The sequence below is a fragment of the Lissotriton vulgaris genome, chromosome 2_2 (genome assembly GCF_964263255.1).
Source record: "Lissotriton vulgaris chromosome 2_2, aLisVul1.2, whole genome shotgun sequence".
NCBI classification, from domain to species: Eukaryota; Metazoa; Chordata; class Amphibia; order Caudata; family Salamandridae; genus Lissotriton; species Lissotriton vulgaris.
The window spans coordinates 224,606,622-224,621,119 of record NC_141688.1 but is presented as its reverse complement, the minus strand read 5'-3'; positions in this window follow the sequence as shown (position 1 = coordinate 224,621,119).

Below are 14,498 nucleotides of genomic sequence, written 5' to 3'. Positions count from 1 at the left end.
AGTTGGCATGGCACTGTGTGCCATGCCTACAACCCACTGCCCTGGCATAGATAAGCCACCCCTCTAGCTGGGTGCACTATACCAGTGTTGAGGGTGCAGGTGCATGAGATCTGTACCTCTACAGTGTTAGTCCTGTAAGTGCAGAGCTGCCATTAAGGCTATATGGGGCTGGGAGTCTGTCATTATAAACACCACAGAACCATAAGGGCTGCTTTGAAAACAAAGAAGTTTGGTATCAAACTTCTCAGCACATTAAACCCACTCTGACGTCAGTGTGAGATTAAAAAAAAAATGCACACAGAGGGCACCTACCCTCCGAAAAACAATCTAACACTAGAGTCCTGGCTGAGTGGCTGCTCGCCAGCTGCCATCACCAGACATGTTTCTGGACACCTGGGTCGCAAGCCTGCTGCTCTCGGGGGAGGGGGGGTGTAGGAAGGTGGCTACCTGACTATGGTTACCCCAGATTTTTTGCCTTGTGTTTAGCTGGTTTTCGACTTAGTTGGCCTGGTTCCCTGCTAATCAGGGCCCCAGGCTATCTGCTCTCTCTGTAAAATGGATTCCATGTACCCTAGGTGCATAACTAGATTGGCTTGGGTCACCTTATCAGCCCCTGTACAGAGCACTATAGGTGCCCAGGGCATAGGTGCATCCAAGGCCTACCAGGGGCTGCAGCATATCTTTTGCCACCCCTGACTGGCTATCTAAAATTGACACAACTGGCTGATCACTCAGCTGGGGCAAGGTGGTGTAATCACCCCTTGCTTAGATATAGTATGCCTATATCTAAACCTATCTGGACACATATAAACCTGTGAGCCACTCCTATGGCAGGCCTTAACAATCCTGAAGGCAGAGTGCGATGTTTAATGTGAGATGGTGCTCTAGCATGAGCTGAGCCTGTCTGCAGCTGTCGGGACCAATTCCCTTAGCTGTTCCGGGATAATGCCAAACCATATACTATTAAGTGCATTATAATCCTCGCGGTTATATGTCAACTTTGGTTTGGCTTTATCAAAACATGTCGTGTAAGGTGTCATACGATTTGGAATACTACCCCCTTGCCAGTCCTGGCGACGGGGGTAGCATTCCACCCCTCTAGAGGGGACGACATGTTACTTTTGCTAAAACGCGGTTGATTTTTAAAAGAGCCTCAGATCCACAAAATGGATGCTTCTGCCACAGACACATGTCTGACCTCCTGCTGCTGACCGAAACTCAGCAGAGGAGGCCTGGACAAAGGATTTCCTGTCACAGGGAGGTGTGACACCACCCCAGACAGGAGATAGTGGATTGTAGCAGGGAGGTTTGAATGAAACCAGACAGTGCCTGGGGAGCACAAGGCTTCCCCTTGCATAATCCGGTCAAACCGGTTCTGGGGCAGCCCAGCCCCAGCTCCAGTGAGACCTGGACAAAGGAAAGGGGGTGTAACCACCCCCCTTCCTGGTCCCACCCATAGGGGAGGGACCTAGCAGGAGATCCACCCCTCAGATTGGAATAAGAGGGGGAGCAGTGCCAATGCAACTCAGATCATCCTGAAATCAACTTTAAACTAAGAAGAAGACTGGACTTCGACATTCTGATGATAGAAGACTGAAGAGCATTTCCCTTGTGGCCTAGGAGGGGCCACCCTGTGAACACAGGCATCACCCAGCACCTCAACGTCTGCTTTGCCGCCGCCTCCCGCCGGAGCCCGAGTGCAGAGCCTGACAAGACCCAGCTTCCCAGACTTCTCCCAGCCCGATCCACAGTCCCTGCAAAGAAGGGACCCGTGGAGGCACCGAGAGACGTGGGAGTGGCCATCTTGAAAGACCCCCGAGACGCTGACTGCGCAGCACCCGAGGCACCCTCGACTCTGTGCTTTGAGGTTTGAGAAGCCCCATAACCGAGCAACATTTGCATTAAAGATCAGCCCTCCAGCATCTCCACGATCTGCGTGGGGCCCTTTTGCTTTTTGCCACTCGACTCGCCATCCCGGCCGCTTGTCATGTGGTCAGCGGCCATCTTGGCGACGAAACCTACGATTTACACTGTGGGTCTGGTTGCTCCAGACCTGCCCTCGCTCCTGTAGAAAGGAGTACCCGCTCTGACCTTGCTGGTCCGAGTAATAAGCCTTTTTCACTTTCCCCGTGGCTTGCGTTAGCCAAGGCTTGTTTGCTTCAATCGAGTTGTCGACACCGCCATCAGCTAGAGCCTTCGAGGGACAGCTCGTGATCGACTCCTGGACGTCCTTGACCTCTTCGTGTCCACGTGGCTGCAGAGAGAAGCAACCCCTGATCACCTGTTTGCACCCGACTTTGCCTGGTTCCAATCTGGTTCCATGGTGGTCACTGGTCAGTGACTTTGAACATTGTCCCCTCTGCTTTCAGGTCTTCACCACTTCAGATCCACCCTTGGATCCACCGGACACTTCTGCTTCACCTCGCCTGCAGCTGCAACAGCTTCAAGCACCAAGAGCCTGTGTGTCAAAACTCGACGCCACTTCGACCCTGTGCACCCACGGCCTGTGGGTGAGGTAACATTGCAACGCCGGTGTCTATACACTGGTACACACCTCTAGGGTCTGTGTCTAAAGTTTTGTGTTCCTAGGTTCAGCAGAAGTATCTTTTAATTCACTTTAACTGACTTTTACGCACCATTGACAGTGCATTGGTGCGCGCCGCACTTTCCGTGCTGCACCCGTCTCCTGTGGGCTACTCCCGACTTCATCATTGCTAGTCCTGACTGCTCCCAGCGAATCTCTAGGCCCTAGGCCTAACCATTGTTCGATAAGTGTTACTTATACCACTTTTTTAGTATATGGTCTGAGTGGCCACCCGCCCTCATCCATAATTGTGCAACTTTATATGTGTAACAGTGCTTTTGATTTAACGCTTGTGCCCCTTTCCTCATAAAGAGTACTGGGGAGTAATTTAGAAATAAATACATATATTTTTATAATATATACTTGTGTGGTGTCCTTTCATTTGATTACAGGATTGTATGTTGTAAAACAGCTCGCTTAACACGACCTCTTAAGTTAAGCCTTTAAGGCTGCTTAGTCCATGCTACCACTAGGATAGCTTGTCTAACAAGGTTGACTTACAACCTGACATCTTTGGGGTTTGTTTGGACTGATACCCAGTGGTTCCAGAATTGGAAACACTACATATCAGGCCAACTTCTCACATTGGTGTGCAGCGGTGCGGATTTGAGCTTGCTGTTTGTTTTACCATTGCAATCTTTATCAAATTGAAAGATCACATCAAGTACCTCTAGGTACATATAAATCAAAAGCTTAGCATATTAAGTTCTACTGAACTTAGTAGTTGTAGATTAAAGGGATTAGCACACCCTGACTACAACTCACTAGCAAGGTACAGTAGGAAACCACTTAGTGTAGGTAAGTGCATCACTTACACCTCACTAGCAGTCATGTCTGATACAGGTAGAGCCTCAGGCTCTGCTCCTGTAATAGTTGATCCTATAGGGACAACATCCAGATATGACAACCTTAGCCACAAAGACCTGAGTGCCTTGTGCACAGCCAGAGGGCTAAAAAAGGGCAGAGGCCCTACCATTCCTTCCCTAGTAGCTCTCCTAGAAAAGGATGACCTAGATAAGGTGAGCCAGGCTCCCTTAGAATCAGGTGAAGGGATAAACTCCCCTGAGAATGAGGATCTTCCAGATGAAGTAGTGGAGGAAGAGGAAGAGGAAGGCTCTGATTTAGAAGAGCCTGAAGATCAGGATCAGAGGGGAAACCAGGTACAGGTTGCCAGGCTTAACCAGGCCAACCTGGACCTACATGGGAATGGAGAGGGCCAGCACCACTCTAGATCTCATAAGCAAATTCTCCCAGGCAACAGGAGGGTGAGATCTCTATCAGGGGACTCTCATCTTTCTAGTGCCTCAAGAGAATCTCAAAGAGGAATGACTTCCTCCCAGAGAAAAGAGCATAGGGCCAGGATGAGGGCTGTCCAACTCCAAATAGAAAGGGAAGAGGTAGCCTTGGCTCAAGCTAAACTTGCTTTAGCAAGAGAAAGAAAATTGTGTGGCTTAGATGCCACTGGTGGCAGCAAAGTTCCTAAAGAGAAACCCAGGTCCTATGATAGTAGAAACCTGACAAAGATTGTGCCCCCCTATCAGGAAGGGGATGACATCCACAAATGGATGACTGCTCTGGAGAGAGCCTGCATGGTACAGCAGGTTCCTGAGGAACAGTGGGCAGCAATCTTATGGTACTCCTTTTCAGAGAAAGGGAGGGATAGGCTCCTCACTGTCAGACATGAGGATGCCAGCAATTACAAAGTCCTGAAGAGTGTTTTAATAGATGGGTTTGGCTTAACCACTGAACAGTACAGGTTAAAGTTCAGAGACACCCAGAAGACACAGACTCAGGACTGGACTGATTTTGTTGATTGTGCAACTAAGGCTCTGGAGGGTTGGCTAAATGGCAGCAAAGTACATGACTTCACAGGATTGTATAATTTGATTATGAGGGAGCAGATCCTAAGTAATTGTCAGAACCAGCTCTTACACCAGCACCTGGTGGACTCAGATTTGACCTCTCCCCAAGAATTGGGAAAGAGGGCAGATAAGTGGGTCAGAACCAGGATTAGGCCTAAGAATCAGGACAATAACCAAAAGAAGGAGTCTACCAAGCCTCAAGATAAGGGTGGGGATAAAAGTAAAGAAAAGACTTCCCCAGGGCCCCAAAACTCCAAGAATGGGGGTGGGTCCCAAGACACTTCATCCACAGAGAAAAAGCCTTATTGTCATGCCTGTAAACAGGTGGGGCATTACAAAACAGACAGCTGTTGTCCCAAGAATGGCAATAAAGAAAACATACCTCCAAAGCCAGCTCCAACACCTCCTGTTACTGTCAGCAGTAATACCCCAGGAAGTGGGAGCACACCCATGAATCTGGGTGGGTTTACTTTTGGAGCCCAGGAGGACCCTGGCCTATCCAGGTCCCCATCCCCAAATGATCTTGTCTATGAGACTGGCATGGGGTTTGCCAACTTCTCTGTTTGCCCAAATACCTTGAGCAAATATAGACAAGAACCCATCATCAATGGTTTGAAAGTTGAAGCTTTTAGAGACACAGGGGCTAGCATCACCATGGTGGCTGACTGTATAGTCCCCTCTAAGCAACTTTTACCAGGTGCCACATACCAGGTAACAAACATTGATGGCATCCAAACAAATCATCCCATGGCAGTAGTAAGTCTCAGCTGGGGAGGTGTCATTGGCCCAAAGAGAGTGGCAGTGTCACCAAACTTGCCTGTAGACTGTCTACTGGGTAATGATTTGGAAATCTCAGCCTGGCCTGAGGTTGAACAGGAAATCCATTCTAGAATGGTAAATTCCAATGGAAAGGTTAGTGGGGCTGTACTGGCTATAGCCCCAATTCAAGATGTCCTTCCTGAAAAGGTTGGTAGGGCTGAGCAACTCTCTGCCCCATCTTTACCAGAAGCTCTTCCAAGACAGAATAGCAAAGCTGTTATGATAACAGCAGAAACCCAAACTGAGTCTCCTCCTGAAAAGGTTGGTGGGGCTGTGATGGCCACAGCCCAAACTCAAACAGATATGTGTGTTGTGAAGCCTGAAATGATGGATCACTCCACCCAAACTGAGAGCATGGAGGAGGAAGAGAAATCTCCCCCTCACCAGACAGTAGGACAGGATCAGCCTCCTCAGGGAACTGAGCTTACCCCTGATGAAGGAACTGCCCCAGAGGTTGTTAGGCCTGGCCTGACAGAGCCTCTGATGGCAGTGGACCCTTCTCAGGTGGAATCCAGTCTGGAGCAGGTAACCTGCCCCTCTCTACCTTGCCTTAGTCAGCCCAGGGCTGCAGAGGACAAGAAGGACAGTGAGATCCAGAGGGCCCCCTGTCAAATAAAGCACCCCCGTCAACAGATTAGGGGCACCAAAACTAGTAGCCCTAGTAAGGTGAAAACTTTAAAAACTCCTGAGGGAGCCCCCTTAAAAGTAGTTAGGGACCTCCCACAGATGGATTCTGTTGGGCACAGCCAAACCTGGGACCCAAAGGGCCCAAACCTGAACTGTCCCTCCAGCAAGCCAAACAGAGGGACCCAGCCTCCAGCTTTAGGTAGCCAGAGGTTGACCCTGAGAGCTCAGTGCAACTCAGTTGAAGAAAGAAAGGCACACATGGTGGAAGATAATTGGAGGAAGTTGAGCCCAAAAATAGTGGAGCCTCACTTCAATACTCCATATCCAAACCAGCCTTTAACTTTGCATAAACACACCCAAGGTAGTGATTCCCTATGGTGGAGACCCTCTAATACCCCTAGGGTGAAGGACTGCTTAGTGGACCATGAGACAGGGGGTACCCATGCTAGTGCAGGTACTTCCTTATATGGCCACTCAGGCAATAAAGGCTTACCTGGCCAAGGATAGCCTTATCTCCTTTCGTTTGGGGGGGGGGGTTATGTAGGAAGGTGGCTACCTGACTATGGTTACCCCAGATTTTTTGCCTTGTGTTTAGCTGGTTTTCGACTTAGTTGGCCTGGTTCCCTGCTAATCAGGGCCCCAGGCTATCTGCTCTCTCTGTAAAATGGATTCCATGTACCCTAGGTGCATAACTAGATTGGCTTGGGTCACCTTATCAGCCCCTGTACAGAGCACTATAGGTGCCCAGGGCATAGGTGCATCCAAGGCCTACCAGGGGCTGCAGCATATCTTTTGCCACCCCTGACTGGCTATCTAAAATTGACACAACTGGCTGATCACTCAGCTGGGGCAAGGTGGTGTAATCACCCCTTGCTTAGATATAGTATGCCTATATCTAAACCTATCTGGACACATATAAACCTGTGAGCCACTCCTAAGGCAGGCCTTAACAATCCTGAAGGCAGAGTGCGATGTTTAATGTGAGATGGTGCTCTAGCATGAGCTGAGCCTGTCTGCAGCTGTCGGGACCAATTCCCTTAGCTGTTCCGGGATAATGCCAAACCATATACTATTAAGTGCATTATAATCCTCGCGGTTATATGTCAACTTTGGTTTGGCTTTATCAAAACATGTCGTGTAAGGTGTCATACGATTTGGAATACTACCCCCTTGCCAGTCCTGGCGACGGGGGTAGCATTCCACCCCTCTAGAGGGGACGACATGTTACTTTTGCTAAAACGCGGTTGATTTTTAAAAGAGCCTCAGATCCACAAAATGGATGCTTCTGCCACAGACACATGTCTGACCTCCTGCTGCTGACCGAAACTCAGCAGAGGAGGCCTGGACAAAGGATTTCCTGTCACAGGGAGGTGTGACACCACCCCAGACAGGAGATAGTGGATTGTAGCAGGGAGGTTTGAATGAAACCAGACAGTGCCTGGGGAGCACAAGGCTTCCCCTTGCATAATCCGGTCAAACCGGTTCTGGGGCAGCCCAGCCCCAGCTCCAGTGAGACCTGGACAAAGGAAAGGGGGTGTAACCACCCCCCTTCCTGGTCCCACCCATAGGGGAGGGACCTAGCAGGAGATCCACCCCTCAGATTGGAATAAGAGGGGGAGCAGTGCCAATGCAACTCAGATCATCCTGAAATCAACTTTAAACTAAGAAGAAGACTGGACTTCGACATTCTGATGATAGAAGACTGAAGAGCATCTCCCTTGTGGCCTAGGAGGGGCCACCCTGTGAACACAGGCTTCACCCAGCACCTCGACGTCTGCTTTGCCGCCGCCTCCCGCCGGAGCCCGAGTGCAGAGCCTGACAAGACCCAGCTTCCCAGACTTCTCCCAGCCCGATCCACAGTCCCTGCAAAGAAGGGACCCGTGGAGGCACCGAGAGACGTGGGAGTGGTCATCTTGAAAGACCCCCGAGACGCTGACTGCGCAGCACCCGAGGCACCCTCTACTCTGTGCTTTGGGGTTTGAGAAGCCCCATAACCGAGCAACATTTGCATTAAAGATCAGCCCTCCAGCATCTCCACGATCTGCGTGGGGCCCTTTTGCTTTTTGCCACTCGACTCGCCATCCCGGCCGCTTGTCACGTGGTCAGCGGCCATCTTGGCAACGAAACCTACGATTTACGCTGTGGGTCTGGTTGCTCCAGACCTGCCCTCGCTCCTGTAGAAAGGAGTACCCGCTCTGACCTTGCTGGTCCGAGTAATAAGCCTTTTTTACTTTCCCCGTGGCTTGCATTAGCCAAGGCTTGTTTGCTTCAATCGAGTTGCCGACACCGCCATCAGCTAGAGCCTTCGAGGGACAGCTCGTGATCGACTCCTGGACGTCCTTGACCTCTTCGTGTCCACGTGGCTGCAGAGAGAAGCAACCCCTGATCACCTGTTTGCACCCGACTTTGCCTGGTTCCAATCTGGTTCCACGGTGGTCACTGGTCAGTGACTTTGAACATTGTCCCCTCTGCTTTCAGGTCTTCACCACTTCAGATCCACCCTTGGATCCACCGGACACTTCTGCTTCACCTCGCCTGCAGCTGCAACAGCTTCAAGCACCAAGAGCCTGCGTGTCAAAACTCGACGCCACTTCGACCCTGTGCACCCACGGCCTGTGGGTGAGGTAACATTGCAACGCCGGTGTCTATACACTGGTACACACCTCTAGGGTCTGTGTCTAAAGTTTTGTGTTCCTAGGTTCAGCAGAAGTATCTTTTAATTCACTTTAACTGACTTTTACGCACCATTGACAGTGCATTGGTGCGCGCCGCACTTTCCGTGCTGCACCCGTCTCCTGTGGGCTACTCCCGACTTCATCATTGCTAGTCCTGACTGCTCCCAGCGAATCTCTAGGCCCTAGGCCTAACCATTGTTCGATAAGTGTTACTTATACCACTTTTTTAGTATATGGTCTGAGTGGCCACCCGCCCTCATCCATAATTGTGCAACTTTATATGTGTAACAGTGCTTTTGATTTAACGCTTGTGCCCCTTTCCTCATAAAGAGTACTGGGGAGTAATTTAGAAATAAATACATATATTTTTATAATATATACTTGTGTGGTGTCCTTTCATTTGATTACAGGATTGTATGTGGTAAAACAGCTCGCTTAACACGACCTCTTAAGTTAAGCCTTTAAGGCTGCTTAGTCCATGCTACCACTAGGATAGCTTGTCTAACAAGGTTGACTTACAACCTGACATCTTTGGGGTTTGTTTGGACTGATACCCAGTGGTTCCAGAATTGGAAACACTACATATCAGGCCAACTTCTCACAGGGGGTGGTCTTGTACAATGCATATCCTAGGACGAGGTGCCAAGCCTCTTCCCTCAGGATGGGCAGGGTCAACGAAGGGGAAGCTTCAATGGCTTGCCGCTTTTGTGAGCTTCCCCAGGCCTTTTGCTGCTGCAGCAACTGGTCACCACCGGTTCTGATCCCCACTCTGGGCAAGAGATTCAGCTGGAAAACCACAAGCAGGCCACAGGGTTGTGGGAGCAAAGCTCCTGGTGGTTGGCTCAGGGCAAAGGGGGATCAGAGTTTGCATGCAAAGTACACCCGCAGCAGTGCAGGGTGCCTTTTTGGCGTACGTTGCCCAGTTGTTTTCAATAGGGATTCGCTTGTTGCAACAAAGACTGCAGGCTCGGGGATGAAGATCTTCTGGAGGCGGCCACTGGTTGGTGAGGTAAATTGAGATATCTAGGGATGCTGGGACACTGTCTGTTGGCTACTCAAGGCTGTGGGTGCAGGGGTGTCTTTAGGCGTTTAGGCCTTTGAAGCTTCCCCTTCATGGACCCTGCCCATCCTGGGGGAAGAGGCTTGGCACGTCATCTCAGAATGCGCACTGTTCTAGACACCAGAGAGCAACAGGCTCAGGACACACGGGGTCCAGAATCAAATCTGGTGGTGGCAGCTGATGAGCAGCCACTCAGCCAGGGCACTAGTGTTAGGTCCTTTTTCAGGGGGTACCTCTAAGGTGCCCTCTGCATGCATTTTTCATTAAATCCCACACTGGTATCAAAGGGTCTAATGTGCTGAGAAGTTTGATACCAAACTTCCCAGTTTTGAGTAAAGCCATAATGGTGCAGTGAAGTTCGTAATGACAAACTCCAAGTATCATATACTGTTAATGGCATTACTGCACTAACAATGTCTAGGAATTGGCTTAAACACTGTAGGGGCACAGAGCTCATGGACCAACAGGTGAGGTATAGTGCACCCGGCTAAAGTGGTCGCTGACCTATGCCAGGGTAGTGGGTTGTAGGCATGGCACACATATGTGCCATGTTGAATGTTCACTTTCTTCTACACATAAACACGCAGCATGCAATTTCAGTGTGTGTGTTGTGTGTGTGTAAAGGTACAGCGCCTCTAAGGATGGCACACGTGCTGCTGGCCTTGGAAGCCTTCTCGGTCACAGTGCCCTTGGTACCTATGGTACCATTTGCCAGGAGCTGACCTCTGGCTAAAGAGTGCCAATTGGGTCTCATCTCAATGCAGTTTTAGGGAAAGAACATAGGCCTTGGGTACGTGGTTGGCAGGAACCCAGGGCAAACTCAGTCAAAGTACATCAACAGTTTTGCAAAAAATTGGGGTGACCTTGCAAAAAGAGGGCCCTTTCTCACAATGACAAAAATCAAGCATGTAAATATTAGCCATTGAAATGTTTGTATTAACACCTTGGCTGCTAGTGAGGACCCTCTGCTGTGCTGGGCCATAAAGTTAATGGGTGTGGTCATGACGAGCTCAGCTCGTCATGAGCACACGAGAGCTGTACCTCATGACGAGCTGAGCTCGTCATGAGCATCGAAGGGGTTAATATGATTTTTTCCTACTCTGTTCCCAGCAACAGATATGGAGGATACATTTAAAAGGGGAGTAATAGCAACTGAATAGAAAATTCATAATTAAAAGTGGCTGACAACAGTGTTATTGCTAAACCGAGTAGTGTGTAGTTGTGGGCCACTGTAGAATTTACGATACCTTTTGATTTATTTATTTCTTTTATTTATAGTGTGCACCCCATGAACTGTTCATTTTCACTCTAAAACACAGGTCAGTGCACAGTAGTTAAGAACACACAATCAATTTTGGAGTTAAAATATGCAAAACACATAAGATCTACAAGGTGGTGTACATTTATGACAGATGATTGTATACAAAAGACAAAGGAGCACATTTTACTTAGCTTACCTATGCTGTCTCATTAAGTGGTTATCTGCAATGTATAGTATCTCGTTTCAAACATCTGCAAACACAGATGGTAAGGATGGTTGACTGTTCAAAATAAATGTTTAAATGCAATAAATAGTTAAATAAAAAGCAAAACACTTATGGGTATAGTAATGCATTACACTTATGGATCAATGTTCCCTCTAATTTTTTTCCTCCGTGTGCGGCAGTGTAAGGTCTGTGTGCGCTGCTTCCAAGGCTGTGTGCGCCAGTAACCAGGTGTGCGTCTTGGTGAAGCGCTAAATATCACTCCAAACTTTTGCTTAAAAAAGTGAAAAGAGAGTGCATTTCCTCACATACAGATCCACGTGAACGGTGTTAAGGCAGGTTTGAAACCGTCCCACATAGCAATTTGAAACCTTAGCAGCAATGTTGCTGCATTTCTTTTCTTAATAGAGCTGGGCTGCGGGGTGATTGTGTGCATTTGTTCAAGTTTTCATGTTGATTTCAGCTCATGGTGGGCACTGCACTTAACATGAAAACTTTAACAAATTCTCTCTTTGAGCAGGAAAAATAAAATTATTATACGCTATTATAATTTTACTTTTTGCAGTTTCAGGGCTGGATTACGGTAGGGCCCCATCAGGCTTTTGACTAACACATTAAAATGTATTAGTCACGTATTCTAGCACCCCTCTAACAATACTGCAATTGAGGCACACTGCCAATGAGGCAGCACCAGCCTGCTAAAATTGTCTAACATATGAGAGCGTGCAACTGTGATTTCAAATTTAAAATGCTATGCGTCAGAGATATAATATTCATGAACAGCGCTGAGCAGGCAGGCCAGAATTTAACACATCAATTAGCCGTGCCCCAACCAGCCTTCCTGTGAGTCTACTTCTTTAATTTGATAGCTTCCAATCCCCTGTTTTTTTATTTTAAACATGTGTCCCAGGATGGCAGAAATAGCCACAGCCCACAGATAAGGCTCGGCGTTCGTGGCAGTTCGGGGCAGGGCGGTAGAAAAAGAAAAGGACTCCCCAAGAGAAGACAAAGACAGTGTTCACTTCTGCTCTACCGCTGGCAAAAGCACTCATTGATCTCTAAATAATTAATGTAAAAGCGAAAAGGTAACCATGTAGTACCTGCTTACATTTCACATGCTTTACTTAAACTTGCATTCCCTATGAGTGTTTGGTTTCTCCATGATTTTGTAACTTTTTTTTTAGGCAGCATATTACTCTCGTCTAATGCGATATTTGAATTGTGTCGCATCCAGGAATTTATAGCGGGCCACAATTGGGTTGTAGCTGAAGGCAGTGCAAGTTTCTATCAACGGGGCAGTATGGTGTTCAGTGGAGGAGAGGATGTGGCACTATGGTCAGAGCTGGAGAGTTTGGAACTGGGGAACCAGGTTCAGCCTTCATGACCAGTTCACCAGACCACTCTCCTGAGGGAGCACATTCCCTTGCTATACTTCAGACGCCCTGGTGTCTTTGCACCATCATGCGTTCCCTAACAGTGGCAACTTTGGGTTAACTGTAAAGGCCTGTCAACCACAACCCATACCGAAGTTCACCTCCAGTCTTGCAGGCAGGCCTATGAAGCAGCACACACTAGCGCGACAGTCACTGAGCTCACAGGGCCCTTGAGCAAGGTGGCTCTAGGGCAGTGCGATCGCACCGGGCGCTGACTATTATTAAACAAAACTCCCAACTATGCTGGTTCTTTTTTTATCGACTCGGAGTTTGTGCTACTCTACACCAAGCCCTCCTAAACTATATGGCCTACCAGTATGGATGACATATCTGAATCCGACACTTTTAGTCGTTTGGCTCATGTAGCATTTCCTATACGCTGATTTACACACGTATGTTGGATTGTCTATGTGTAATGTGTGTGTGATGCAAAGTACCTCTGACATCCTTTAATGGTATGAGTGGCGCTATACAACTAACTAAAAACCATTATAAGCCACCCAAAAGGTGGATAGTCCATAAAAACAATCATATACACTCAAGTGAACACAGTCGACGCAGCGTTTCGGTGCTTAAAAGAATCTTCACACCTTCCTCAGGATGTTCACACTAATTTCATATCTGTTGGTGATGTGGGATGAGTGTCAATTTTTTTCACCCAGAAAACAAAAATTAATCTTCAGCTGAATTATTCTAGCTCGAACTTCTATACGGATGCGCTTATTTTCTAGGTGCACGGAGGGGCCACCGATGGATAGTCTCAATACCTGATAATTACTCAGGCTATCAATGAGGAATTCACGACTCTTGTAGATTGTCGCTTCTGAGGGTTCGTCTTACATTAGGAACCTCCACTTTCTTCGCTCAATATTTAATGGCTCGGCCTCCCTGCTCCTCCGTGCTGTCGTGGTTGTCGATGCCTTCGTGATGGTGCAGAGATTCTGCACCATCACGAAGGCATCGACAACCACGACAGCACGGAGGAGCAGGGAGGCCGAGCCATTAAATATTGAGCGAAGAAAGTGGAGGTTCCTAATGTAAGACGAACCCTCAGAAGCGACAATCTACAAGAGTCGTGAATTCCTCATTGATAACCTGAGTAATTATCAGGTATTGAGACTATCCATCGGTGGCCCCTCCGTGCACCTAGAAAATAAGCGCATCCGTATAGAAGTTAGAGCTAGAATAATTCAGCTGAAGATTAATTTTTGTTTTCTGGGTGAAAAAAATTGACACTCATCCCACATCACCAACAGATATGAAATTAGTGTGAACGTCCTGAGGAAGGTGTGAAGATTCTTTTAAGCACCGAAACGCTGCGTCGACTGTGTTCACTTGAGTGTATATGATTGTTTTTATGAACTATCCACCTTTTGGGTGGCTTATAATGGTTTTTAATTATTCTTTTAGATTGTAACCCGTTCGGGAGGTAATAAATTTTATTGTTTGTATTCTGACATATCTTCTCACTTGGTTTTATTATCTTGCATTGTTCATTTTGTCTACTTGTCTACCCAGCACTGCCCTGCTTTAGCTTTATCTCATCTGATTCCTGAGAGCTTATAGATTTACAAACTTCCTAAGTATCTAACTCTCTGTGTCCATATGGTAGGAAACCGTACCTAAAAACGTCTAAGACAGGGTGTTTCTCTTTTAGTGCTTAAGTCCCCCCCACCCTGCCATTGGTAACAGGGGTACCTCCAATTTTTTATAAAAAAAAAAAAAGCTATACAACTAACTCAATGTATCTGAGAGAGAGTGGTTAAAGGGACTTGGTCGCTGTTAAAGGGTGCTCCTGAGAGAATCCATGGTGAAGATGGTCATGGGGAAGGGGCACCAACTAACATTGTCGCACTAGGAGCCATCAGCGCTAAAGCCGGCCCTGGTCTGGCTGTATTGTTTTATTTAATTATTTATTTATTTTCATTTATTCTTTATTTTCGGTCACTTGGAC